We start from the raw sequence: 13,080 nt of genomic DNA on the forward strand, positions 1-13,080 counted from the left end.
TTCCAAAACGCCCGGTAGCCAGTCCGGCCCTGGCTGTTCCCAGATTGTTGAACAGCAGTGCCGGTTATAAAAACCATTGATCCATTGATAACGTTGCAATGTTATGGGAACAGTCACTGTGTGTGTTGGGGTGGTGACAGCAAAGCTGACAGCACAAAAAGTATGATATGATGATTTTTGATACAGTCTCTGAGTTGGATTTTGCTTGCGTAGTGAGATGGAGGCCTGAAAACTCATTTACAGTTTCCCTATGTCAACTTATGATGCAGAGTAAAAGTTGATAACAAATTCTGTCTTTGAATGTGAATGGATTGCATGATGAAGTAGGCTCTGACCTACATAATTTCTTTTTTTTTTTTGCTTTTGGGCTACCTGGTTTTCTAAACATTTCTATCAGTGAGTCTCTATATGGAGCCGTGCCAATAGTAGGATTAATTTAAAATATTACTTCTCGGTGTCTACCCTTTCTTTTTGTTTGATCTGTTTATTAGGATTTTTACATAATGCAGTTACAGTTCAAATCCGGTGTAATTAAAACAAAAGTGTCTTGTTTACTGATCTTGATTACAATATACGACACGTTTAGGAATATACTGCCATTGGTCTGAGGGGTTATGCATCCCCTGGATCTGGAAGTCACTATAATATACAGCACAACATAGGAAAGAAAGGCATCTCCCAAAGCAGGCAGTCAGTGTACAACTGCAATGACCTTAACACACCCATGACAGTGACATAATTCTCAGTTTCTACCTTAAGGACGGCTGCTATATACAGGTAGGGTAAAAGGCTCTGCATAGGTTGTACAGAACATGGGCTCACATGCCTGTGCATATGTGTAGAGGCTGAGAAATAGACTGCTTTCCAAAATCAGCCTAGTAACAGAAAGGCCCCATATTACATTAGTTAATGCCTGTTAAGGCCTCCTAATTCATTTGGGATCTAAGAGTAAAGGTATTCTTTTTGACAGAAATGTAAACTCTGTAGTGTTTTAAACTGCTTTTGCACTTTGGGGAAAAGCTGCCCAATATGTAACTTTTGATTGGTACAACACAGTAAAGCCAACAACACTACTTTTCCTAATACTTCCTGTGTCTAGAATGGATATCCAGTGTCAGTTCAATGCTAAATGCATTCAGTTCTGCATTTATTTTAAAAAATGGGTATATTTCTTGAGCCAGTCTTATAAGACTCAGGTGTTGAACTACTATAGCTGTCCAAGTTAATTACTCTCCTGTCCAGCTGGAAGCTCAAACCTTCTTCCTAAACAACTGGCCCATTTGCCCGATTATTTTTTTCGCGGGAGATGAATAGGGCAGGGAGAAATCTTTGAAAGGTGGTTAGCTACCTATCTCTTACAAGCGTAGGAAGGATGATCTCGCAGAGATAGGCAGAGTTCTGGCTCCAGTCAACCCAGGGGTTGTCCTTTGAAGTCCTGGAGAGAAAAACCCGGTTTTGATTCAAACAAGTCAAGCTCAAAGAGGAGGTCTTTCTCAACCTTGCTTTAATCTGCTATTCTGAAAATTGCCATAGTGCTGTGCAGGATTGTGGGACAGCTAAAGCGGTGTTCATTGGAAGTGTGAGTTAAGGGTTAATGGGTGAAATGGCATCTCTGGATTGGGTATGGATTCTCACGTCTTATAACTCTTTACCTACAAGTTTTTTATGTATTATTTTTGTTAGCTTTTCAGAAAACAAACAACATACAGCAATCTGAAGCCAGATGTGAAATTGTATCTAATTAGTACATTTTGCAAAATGTTAGGCTCTCCCATCCTTCCCTTACCTCCTCCAAGATCTCAGTGTGAGTTGAACATTATGTGTGGGCTAGGCGGACTAAGGCCCCCCTCGGTCCATACATGGGTGCTGCTGGCATTCTGTATTTTACTTTAAGGTCACTCTTTAGCCACATCAAATATTTGTGTCACTGTAATCTATGGGTTTAATTCCTCAGGCAGTGTCAACAATTCCGTAAGCATTGCTGTCCATTGCCTCATGCCATCCTCTAGTTTCTCATCCTTGTTAGTTTATTATGACACCCCTCAGCATTGATCCATTCAGCCATAGCTTTCAGCCAGTCATCGGCCTTCGGGCATCTAGGGGATATCCACCCTGTCACAATTCTGTGTTTAGCCAATAGCAACCCCAAAATAAGACATTTCCTACTCAGCTTTTTTTTTCTTACCGAACGGGATGTGCACCAATAGGCACTGGGCTACCCTGTGGGGACCTCCGATCCTCTAACAAAGTGGATCCTCTGTTTGATGGAATGCCAGAAGCCATCAATATCTTGGCACCTCCGGATAATGTGCAGAAAGCCAGCTGCCTGCTCCCCACATCTGGGGCAGCCTTTACCTATATGGTTAAATCCCTGCACAAGGGAAAAACTTTAAAATGAAAGGAGAACAAAAAGCAGGATGGACCCACTGAGTGGACTGACAACTGGAGAGAAGGACTCAATAATTGGACTTGTTTCCAGAGCTTGTGGTACAAGTTCACCGTTACCTTCTTGGGGACAGTAGAGAGTAGATTTGCTTGGGGCCCTGAAGGAAGAGAGTCCCCTTGAACGTCTCTGGACTTGGCATGTTGTGGGTGTCAGAGTGAATACTATAGACTCCTGGACTAACAAGAACCTCTGAGTTTGCTGAAGACATAAAGCGCTTGGGTTGCGCAGATAGATAGAGTTGTCTGCCTTAAGGACCCTTGTGTGCTGCTGCCAGGAAGATCCCAGGTCAGAGTGAGTCCAAGTCCCTGCAACCAACTACTGCTAAGAAGGAGGATGCAGCAGTCAAAGTCAAGTCAAATGATCTTTATTCGGAATTAATACATCCATAAAAGTACACACAGGTTGAAACACATTAAAAGCTGATAAAAACATACGTTTAAAAATTGTTATAATAAAAACAATCTTTTCCAAAGTAGTTAAAGCAGCATGTATATCAAAAAGTGCAAAATGCATAGTACAAGAAGATCCTAATATACGAGTATTTTAATTACAGATTACAATTTATATTTTCCATAAAGTAATCATTTGCATCCAGCCATGCATGTAGAAAAGACTATGTGCAAAATATAACATAGTAAAGTGCAAATGTGCATCGAGTAACAAAATACTGTAGTTCGTCAGGCATATTCCATGCTCGCCCTTGATCTCACACTGGCTTTAAGAAAACAGCTCACAATACATATCACCTCATCTGTGGGCAACATTTGTAAAGTTCTCATTGCCTGGGTAAAGTCCCGTTGGACATATTTGCGGAAGTACGGCATTAAGTATTGGCGAGTATAAAGTTTATAATAGCCACAAAAGAAAAAATAATGTAGCAAACTTTGTTTTCCACCCTCAGAACAGGGACAATCCAACTGTTCTATATTTTTATTATAGCCGAGGGGGAAGCTTAATAGATTTATAATGCTTCCATCCCGGAATCTGAACAGAAGGCTCCGATTCCATCTTCCTATTGTTAATGACAAATATCTACGAGGTGTATTTGGATTATCATTGCCAAATTCAGCATAGGACAAGTATTTGATAACTGCAGATTTAGAGAATTCAGATCTTATCCGTTCCTCCTTATATAAGTCAAGCAGTGCCCGTTTGACAATGTTCTTGTGAGCATGAACAATAGTGTTAGGGGAGCTAAACAGAGAACCCTGGCCCATGCTCAGCAGACTATTCTCAACGGCTTTTAACCAGGGTACAAGGTGAGATCTTTCACTTTGTAAGCAGTCAGATATAATGCTGCGGGTTAAAGATGCCGCTGGGTTTAGCCATATTTTTAACCAAAAGAGAGCGGGCCTAGATCGAATAAAATCCTCAATATACAATAGCTTAAGCTCATTATGACAGATAAATGTAGGGGCACAGGGGACACCCCCCAGAACCTTCCTGCAGAATCTGTTTTCCTCTAACTGAACAGACGTACTATTAGAATAGCCACACACTTCTGCTCCATAAGTCCCCGTTGGTTGACATTGAGTACGATAGATGTTTAGCAGAGGGGTAGTGACAACAGCCTGTTTGGGTTGTCGGAGCGAAAGGATTGAGTTAATGGATTTACCAATTTTATTTCTCGCATAGGCCACATGTGGCTGCCACGAACCTGTGTTAGAAAATAACAGCCCTAAGTAGGGAAAAGTGCTAGTGCATTTTAGGATGTTTTCACCTGACTTAATTGAGGTGATGTTATATTTTTTGGGTCCGCAGTTCATAATGAATGATTTTTTAAAATTAGTGTTTAGGCCTAAATCAGACATAAAAACAACAAACCCAGAAATTAAGGTACGCAAAGAGTTGGGTGTACGCCCCATTAATACTGCGTCATCCGCATACAGCAGGGCAGTAATGGGGGAGCCATTTATGATTGGTACATCCTTAGTGATCTTACTCAGGCTGCTGCTCAACCCGTTAATATATAAGATAAAAAGCAGTGGGGCGAGTACGCAGCCCTGTCTAACTTCCCTGCTAATTAAAATGTCATTTGAGACTTCGCCCTCATTATTAATACGTACTCTGGCCTTTAGATCCCTGTGTAAATAAGAAAGAAAATACACCCAAGAGTCATCCAAACCATAACTAAGCAAAAGTGACCACAAACTAGAACGATTAACAAAATCAAATGCAGAACTTAAATCCATGAATCCTAGGTACAACGGAGATTTTTTTACAATAGTGTACTTAGCCATGATCAGATTCAAATTAAGACATTGTTCAATGGTGCCCACATGACTTCTAAAACCTAGTTGACTGCAATGTAAAACATTATTATCCTCTGCCCAATTCCTAATCCTATTAAAAATTACCCTTCCAAGGACCTTTAGTGTATTGTCAATCAGTGAAATCGGGCGATAACAGGCAGGGTCCATCCTGTCGCCTTTTTTAAATATGGGTACGATAACACTATTTGACCATGATTCAGGAATTGAACTATCATATAGGTTGTTAAATAGATTGCATAGTAGGGGGGCCCAAAAATTGATTTCGGATTTGATTTGATCTATCGAGAGACCATCCGGGCCGGGTGCTTTATTACTGGCGCTTTTCAACTATGGCATCCTCGACCTCGGATAGTAAGATGTTCAGTGGTCCGACAGTCTTGGGTAGGGGGACAATATCTGGGAGAAGCCCCGATGTAGCATAGATTTTAGAGAAATGCTTCACCCACGCCTCTCCAGTTATTTTACAGTTAATTGGTTTGATGTTTGAACCAAAAGATCTAAGAGACTTGACCTCGCTCCAGAAACCCGTCGTATCTTTTAATGTAGCAGTACGAGCAAGAGATTCCCAATGATCTATCACTAGGGCCTCAGATCGAATACGTAACGTGGTTTTATATTTTGATCTTAGGTCTCTTACGAGTAGGGGATCCCTTGGATTGGTTTTTAGAGCCTCCCTCAGTTCTCTGTTAGCATAGAGCATGAAGAATCAAACCAGCGGGGGCCATGATCTTTATTAGGCCGAGCTGGTTTTGAGGATTCTCTTTTAATAGCCAAACAGAGATTACTAAAGGAAACAACCACATCATGGCCTAATCTATCATGGGATAGACAAATCTCAATTAGCATTGGGTGTTTATTGATGACTCTTGCTAAAATATCTTTGTCAACCCCTTTCCATATCAGTCTTAATCTGTCAGTAGATATTGCCAGATTTTGTACCCCAGTTTCTACTCTCGACACATCCTTAGTGTTCTGCAAATTTTTAAAGTGTATTCTAAGTGGGTGGTGATCACTATATGCAGAACAGATGACCTCTGCTTTTAAAATTATGTCACTTAGTGAAGGAGAGATAAACATATAGTCTATTGTAGAAGCACAACCCTGGCCAATATAAGTGGGTGTTAGCATATTGTTGGCTCCTATGCCCGCAATTTCCTTAGCATTCATTAAATCATGGGAGGCTAAGTAGTCTCTCAGTTCCTCACCGTTTCTACAAGGTGGGTTGTTGCGGTACATATGGGCATTAAAGTCTCCTCCAATGCAAATGCCGTCAAAGGTCCCATGCTTCTGCCCCTCTATAATTTCATCAATGAAGTTAAATAAAATCAGAAAATTATTATTAGGGCGGGTAACAAAATCATTATTATAAAAATTAATTAGACATAGTTTCAACCTATTAGTGTATTTTATGGCCATAAGACATTTACCCTGAGTGGGGATCAGTTTAGTTTGTACCCCGGTTTTTATTTTGGCCCAGATGGATAGGCCCCCACTAGGGCGACCCATAGATGAAGAGGATGCCGTTAAATTGTAGCAGCTAAAGCCCTCCAATGTGGGCATGGTCGTGCACCAAGTCTCTTGTAACATCAGTATATCACAGTTTACAGTGACCCAATCTGACCACTCTTTAATTTTCAATTTTGAGTTGAGACCCGCTATGTTCCAGCTTACAAGAGATAGTTCAGAGTCCTGGACAATAGTTCTTAGGTTTGAAGATTTTTGACTGACTACAGTTCGCGGGGAAAGTGGTAAGACATCCAATGGTTCAAGATTGGGTACCAAAGAGAGTTCATCTGGATTGATCACTGATGGTCAGTCTAGCATGTCCAAATCCGATAAAGGTGCATATCTGTTAAACATCTTAAGTGGAAAGGGAGCTGGCTGAAATTGCATTGGGGGTGGTCTGTAAAAAAAGCTTAGAGGTAGCATGGTTGCAACAGTGGAAATACCAGAGCAGTTGTTATTTCTATTGAGTAGGAATCTTACAGTACCCGGATTTTTAAAATTAAGAACTATACAATCACCTTCTTTATCTTTAAACAATGGCTCAGCCCAGGACACCCTACGAGCCGATTAGATCTCTCTAGAGATATCATATCCGACCCCTTTGTGCTTGGTTAGCCAATCAATACATTTATTGCGTAGTTGGACCCACGATTCCCCCTGTTCCTCCCTCAATGGTGGTACACCTGCAAGGACCAGGACAAAAGTGCAGGCATCAGGTGGCAGATGCAGGGCAGGCCCTTGATGTTTAAATGGCCTGCAGTTCCTGGATTGCCCCGTGCCTTTGTTGTTATCGGAGGTTGGCCTCACTGCTGTAGTTGACTGGGTAGAACCTTTGTTCTGATTGGTGATATTTGGGTTAACAGTGGCAGGAAGAGCTGCTTTTGGGGGTACGGGCGGGGATACCAATTTGGGAGGTAGGTTGGATTTCGCTGAGTTCTTCCCGCCATTGGTGTGTCTGGGTTGGGTGATGGATGGTACAGTAGGTGGTAGTGATACAGGGTTACTAGGGCCCCCGCCCAATAAGGGGGAGGCTTCCGGCTTTCCATGCGATAGAGTGTTGCTGACAGACTCAAGTTCTTTTAACAGGCGATCTGCCCTAATTTGATCCAGGGTAACAGTCCCCTTTCTTTTTACCTCTTCATTTTTTACCAGGTTTTCTAATCTGTCAAGTCTTTTAAAAACATTATTAAACTGTTTGATCATTTTCTTCTCTAGCCGATTAAAAATAGTATCAACTATGGTTTCTATAAGATTTCCATTTTGTTTAGATATGGTATAGTTATCTCCCATTAATGTGGTTTGTGTCCATATCGTATTAGAGTTTCCCCTTGGATTACTAGTGGTTGCGGTGGGAATATCATCCGCATCCACTGGGTCTTTATCGTCAATATGAATAGTTTGTGCCCCAGAGGATTTTTGTTTGTTCCACAGGCTCTGTGGCGTGGGCTGACTCTTGTTAATTAACGGTTGTTTTCTTTTGTTAGCACTTGGCTTGGCTGTACCTCTTTTACGCTTTTCCCCTCCCAGTTTGTTGTTTGCTTCCAAGGTTCCAATAGCAATTACATCTTCCTGAGAAGCCATTGTTATGGTGGAGGCTGCCTCTGCCAACGGCGGCTCGGGGAATGTGGGTGCCAATACCGGTTTTGTAATGACAACAGCTGGTGATAAAGGAATTCTTGGGCTAGTTAACAAGGATATTGGCTGTGAAATGTTGTTGGTACAGCTCAGGGACATTCTTCTTTCTGTATCGGCGATTTCGTTGGTGACCAGGTTAAGGGCATTTTCAAGTAGGGACTCAAATGTGGGAGGAGGAAATGGAAAATCATCCTGGGCGACAGCTCTATCTACTGATTCCATGATAACGGGTATTGGACTCACCACAGTCGCGATGTTGTTGTTAGAGGGGTGGCCCGCCCGACCACTGTAGTCCACTGACGGCCACAGACGGCCCGCCCTCTGCCCGGGCTTAGCCCGGCGATGCCCGCACGCGTCCCGCGACGCGGAGGGAGTGCCCTGGTTTAATAGCGCCTCCGGGCGCGCTGCGGCAGGAAATGATGATGAGGATGCAGCAGTGTCAGAAGCTGAAGTTGTGCTTCAAAAGTCTCCCTGAATACCATCACAAACTTTGTGGGGTGGTAATAAGGCACCAAAAAGTCCTCCTGGAGGATGGAACTTCAAATCAGCCCATTAGGGCTGGAGATTTCTGGAAATAAATAAGCATGTGTGCAGCACTATTTTACATTGGCAGTTGTGCTCGCAGGGTCAGGGCACCACTGTGCATCACTGTATCTCAAGCTCCCTAACCCCCCGAAGCACTCCTGGAGCAGTTCAAAAGCACTATTGTGTGTGCTATTTTTAAAACATCAACCCCTCAGGGAGGGGGCTACCAAGACGGACATCCCATCCACATGGCGAATTCCTAGGCCTGCTTGCATTGTCCTGTGAGCAGGATCCCCCCAAGCATGAAGTATGCCTTCATAATGCCTCACAACTTGCTCCCAAAGTTGTGGACAGGAAAGTGGAGGGGAGAAGGTAGACAGATAGTGGAGAAAGACCAAGTTCAACTGTCCAACACTGAGAGAAGAGTATTAGATGTGTAGAGTGTGCCGACTGATACCCCAAGGGCTTGTGACTTCCATGTGTCCCAGTCCCTAGTACTTAGTATGTGGCCACACAAAAAGAGGACAGAGACAACCTCTTGAAGTGCCAGCTGGTAAATGACCATTCAGAAAATTAAGATGACAAAAAAAGGAAATGCTTCTTCAGCCAGCAAGCCTGCATCATTACCAGAGGTATATTCTTGGGCAAATGTCACCCAATAACCCCCTGCAGATGCACTCAGAATATCCATAGTTGTTCTATTGGAGCCCTAGGAAAAGCTGGTCAGCACCAAATGTGTGTTGCTGCACTTTTGGGTGTCAGGAGCTTGGCAGACCCCCAACCATGTCCCTTCATATTTTTCAAATTGTGCTACCTTTAGTCTCCTGGATGGAGTATTCTAAAAACAACAAATGTGTTGCAATATCGGACAAGCAACATTTCTTAACCAACTACTAAATTTCTAAAGAACTGTCTGCATCAAGGCCAATCACGAGCCACTAAAGACTAAGGTAAGAAATCAAATTAGTGCTCTGGGGGCAGGGGCTCCTACCACAGTTGTAATCAAGTGGTTTGTTGGGTAAAAACATTTTCAAACAGAAAGCCTGGTCATGGCTTTACTTTTGAGGCATGTGGGCAAAGAATTCAAACAGTGTCACTACAACGTTAAGGTCGGACATCTGATCAGTAAAATTTCGAACCAAATTACTAAAATAAAAAAAGACTTAAATGATTAAAGCAAGTCACAGCCAAATTTGCAGCACAAATTAGAAAATGCAATCAAAATACCTAGGTGGTTGTAAGAAATATCAACCCACACTTTGTCTAGAAACTCCCCAACAGCTAAGCATCATTTAGAAGTGAAGTCAATAGTATTCTCAATGCCATTTCCCACAGATGCCACTGGTTGTCACTTTTACTTTTAAAGTCTATATTCCATCAGCCAACTGTTTTGCAAGCTGCTCCACTCCAGTGGTTACCGTCTTCTCAGAGTTCCTCTTGAGTGACACAGGCAACCAGCTTGCCGGTGGGGGTAGTCTCTTCTTTCCCTTTGATTTCCAGGCACTACCAAAAGCCTGCACCCCATTCTGCCAAGTGTTGAGTGCGTTCTACATGTATAGCACCAAAACTTTCCAGTGTTCCATGAGCACTGCACAGTACTTTCAAATGAAAGAAATCCTCTCTCCGACTCTTGTCATATCACTTATGACCCCTCAGCCCAGAGTTTACCGTGGCTGAGCTTTCAGAGTCTTTTGCACGGTTGCCACTTTCAGTTTGTCCTTTATGTCCCAGGGAGAACTAGAGATCAGTTCAACTGATCCTTTGAGACATGCTTCCAGCACTTAGATGCAAGGGGCCGGAGACCAGACAGGTGCTTTCCCAATCCAAATCCTGTGATCTTCTCTACCACATCCAATTTTGTTCCAATTTTCAGATAGCAGGAGTGCAAGTGAGGATATGAAGGGCTGTTATGCCTATCAACTACATCCAAATAGCAAACCACTCTTCTTCACCTCTAAGCACCAGCAGAACCATGATGTCTAAAGACAATCATACATACTTGAATCCTCCTTTAGCCTCACCAATGTAATGTTGTGGGGATCTAGCAGCTTAATCAACTCAACTCTCAGGAGATGAAGGGTCCATTGTATTACCCTCCCTGTCAGTATTTTTCCATCATAAATTAGTGTCCTGAGCCCACACCTCTTGTTTTAGAAAAAGGTAGGGTGATCACCTGCCAGAAGGTAATTAATAGACATTGTTTGCAGTCCTGGATTGCTGTGTGATAGCTGTGGGAGCCAAACTGTACCCTAAAATGTAGACAGCCCAAATGTTGCCTCATTCAGTTTTCCCATGGGTTACTGGAATGGAGAAGGTTAAACCTGAATTTCATGAGGCAATGTATCCCTACGTCAAAACACCTCCACAGTCATCAATTAGCAGAGTACACAAATTTAAGAAAGCAGTTGACCCCATTCAACAACTGAGTAATAGATCAAAAAGAAGTTAAAAGGGTTTTACCTTAAAATTCTAAATAGGGATTACAGGATAATTGTCATGAAAGCTCTCTAAACAAAAGTTATACAAAGTATGTAAAATCTGAAATATGTTAAGTCCCAAAAGAACAGCAAAATCTAATAGAAATTGGGCAGCATCCCTGGTAGAATAGGAATGTTTTCTGGCACACTCCTAAATCAAGGGCTTTTTTATACACAGTTATTGCATAAAATATTTGCAATACTGCAAACTCATCATAGTGTGAGCGAACCTATAATTTCTTTTTAGCAAATAAGAATACAAGAAAAACATAAACGTCATTACCTTAATACATCCCAGTTATATGTCAATGTCATCCGGAGATGTTCAAACAATTTTGAAACATTTAACAATAAAACTTTCTGAATGAGTAAGACCATTGAAGGAACAGAAAACATAGTTACTTGCTGCAATCGAACATCCCTCTACAGAAGATTCAACACTACCAAACAGCCATTGCAGTGGAAAGAAACTATTATGACATCAACTTGACTGTGCTCATGATGTGGGCAGGTACATGGAGCATGAGTGAGTGACAGAGATGACAGTCACCCTGTTAAAACAGAACATTTAGAAAGAAATGTGCCATAACTGTTATAGTGTAAACGTGTTGGGTCTTCATAATTCTCTACATCAAAATACATTTTCTCAGAATAACCTCAGCTACCTCATTTTGTTGCATTTAGTCCTCCGATGGATCTTCGTCTGTGCTGAAAGGGACTAGAATATTTAGGGGATAAATTATTATCATATGAGGACCTGGAATAAGATAATAGTTAGTATCTATTCATTACAAAATAGATTTGCTTAGACAGAATCTGTTTATGTTGGTGCATTTGGAAACAGATAAAATGACCACAACAATGAATGAAACAGAATCAGCATATCTCAGTTGGTATCTTTATCTCATTTGAAGAAGTGTTTAAGCCAAATTAATTTACAACTTACAGAGATTTAATAAGCGTTAATAAAGCTGTGAGAATCAAGATTTAAAGGACATTTTCTTCCTCAGTTGAGGGAGATTGTATCATGAGAATGAGTCCTTTAAAGCATATAACCCTCATACAAACCATATAGATGTAAGTTCATGAAACGTCAATTGACCAGTTCTAGTTCACAAACAGGTTTGTCTGTTCCTGTCCACACTGCAGCGTCAATGCCACAGCTATTGCCAGAAACCTTCCAGCTGGAAAGGTTCCATTACGCAAGCACACCTGCCGGCAGCAAATGCAGTAATACATCTCAGTTTGCATTAGTTTCCGGAAGTCCAAAACATCAGTCTCTGTACCATAAGGTGGGTGAGAAGGTGTACAAGATAGGGGACCATCCCTGTCAGCACTTTAGGCAATATTACTCCATCAATTTCTTGTTTACATCCCTTGACATCACCAATTTGATTGGATCATTCTATCCCATTGGTCAGTTTCAGTAGGATGAGATAATGAGTAGGTAAAGTATACAAATCCAGAAGAATAAGTAATCCATTACATTGCATTTTCCATAAGACCACTGATTTTTAATCATACCATTGGTTATGACATCTAGGAAGTAGGCAAGCCCATTCTCTCATCCTTTGTCATTCCTTTCTCAAGCATGTACTCTAAGAAGTAACAAAATTGTTGCAAGTCCAGTCAAGTAAGCTACAAGTGTGAAAGGAATTGTTGAGTGTTAGAGCACAAGTAGAAACTTTAGGCAAAGTTCTCATAGGCTTCAGACTATTCAGTTCATTAGCTCATGCTAGGAAAGAAAAGAAGGTTAAGGCCAATATGAAATGCAGCCTGTGCACGCTGAGTTTGTGCTAAAATATGAATTTCACATCATTGAATACATTCCATTAGTTCTTTATGTAGGTCAATAAATAATTGTATCTACATAATCTAAGTATAGAATACCCATAAAAAATGTTTTTATAACATCTCATAATCAACTCGCATACTCATTTTTTCAATACGCTTCTCATGTTACAAGCCTATTACACCATTCAGTATTTGGAAGCACACATTATTATAGGAATTGTTTTTCTCATATTGTTTTTCTCATGAATATCAGTGCTCACATTACAAGTTCTAATGGCAATGCCCATTTTCCTAATACCTAAAACAACTTTATACATACACATATAAGGAATTTTGTTTATCATTTGTCTGTTATTGTTCATTTATGCATAAAGAAATCATGTACCAATAGCTTTATTAAACTTCTCATTAGTTCATCTGTGGT

This window comes from Lissotriton vulgaris, chromosome 3_1 (genome assembly GCF_964263255.1).
Source record: "Lissotriton vulgaris chromosome 3_1, aLisVul1.2, whole genome shotgun sequence".
In the NCBI taxonomy this organism is placed as follows: domain Eukaryota; kingdom Metazoa; phylum Chordata; class Amphibia; order Caudata; family Salamandridae; genus Lissotriton; species Lissotriton vulgaris.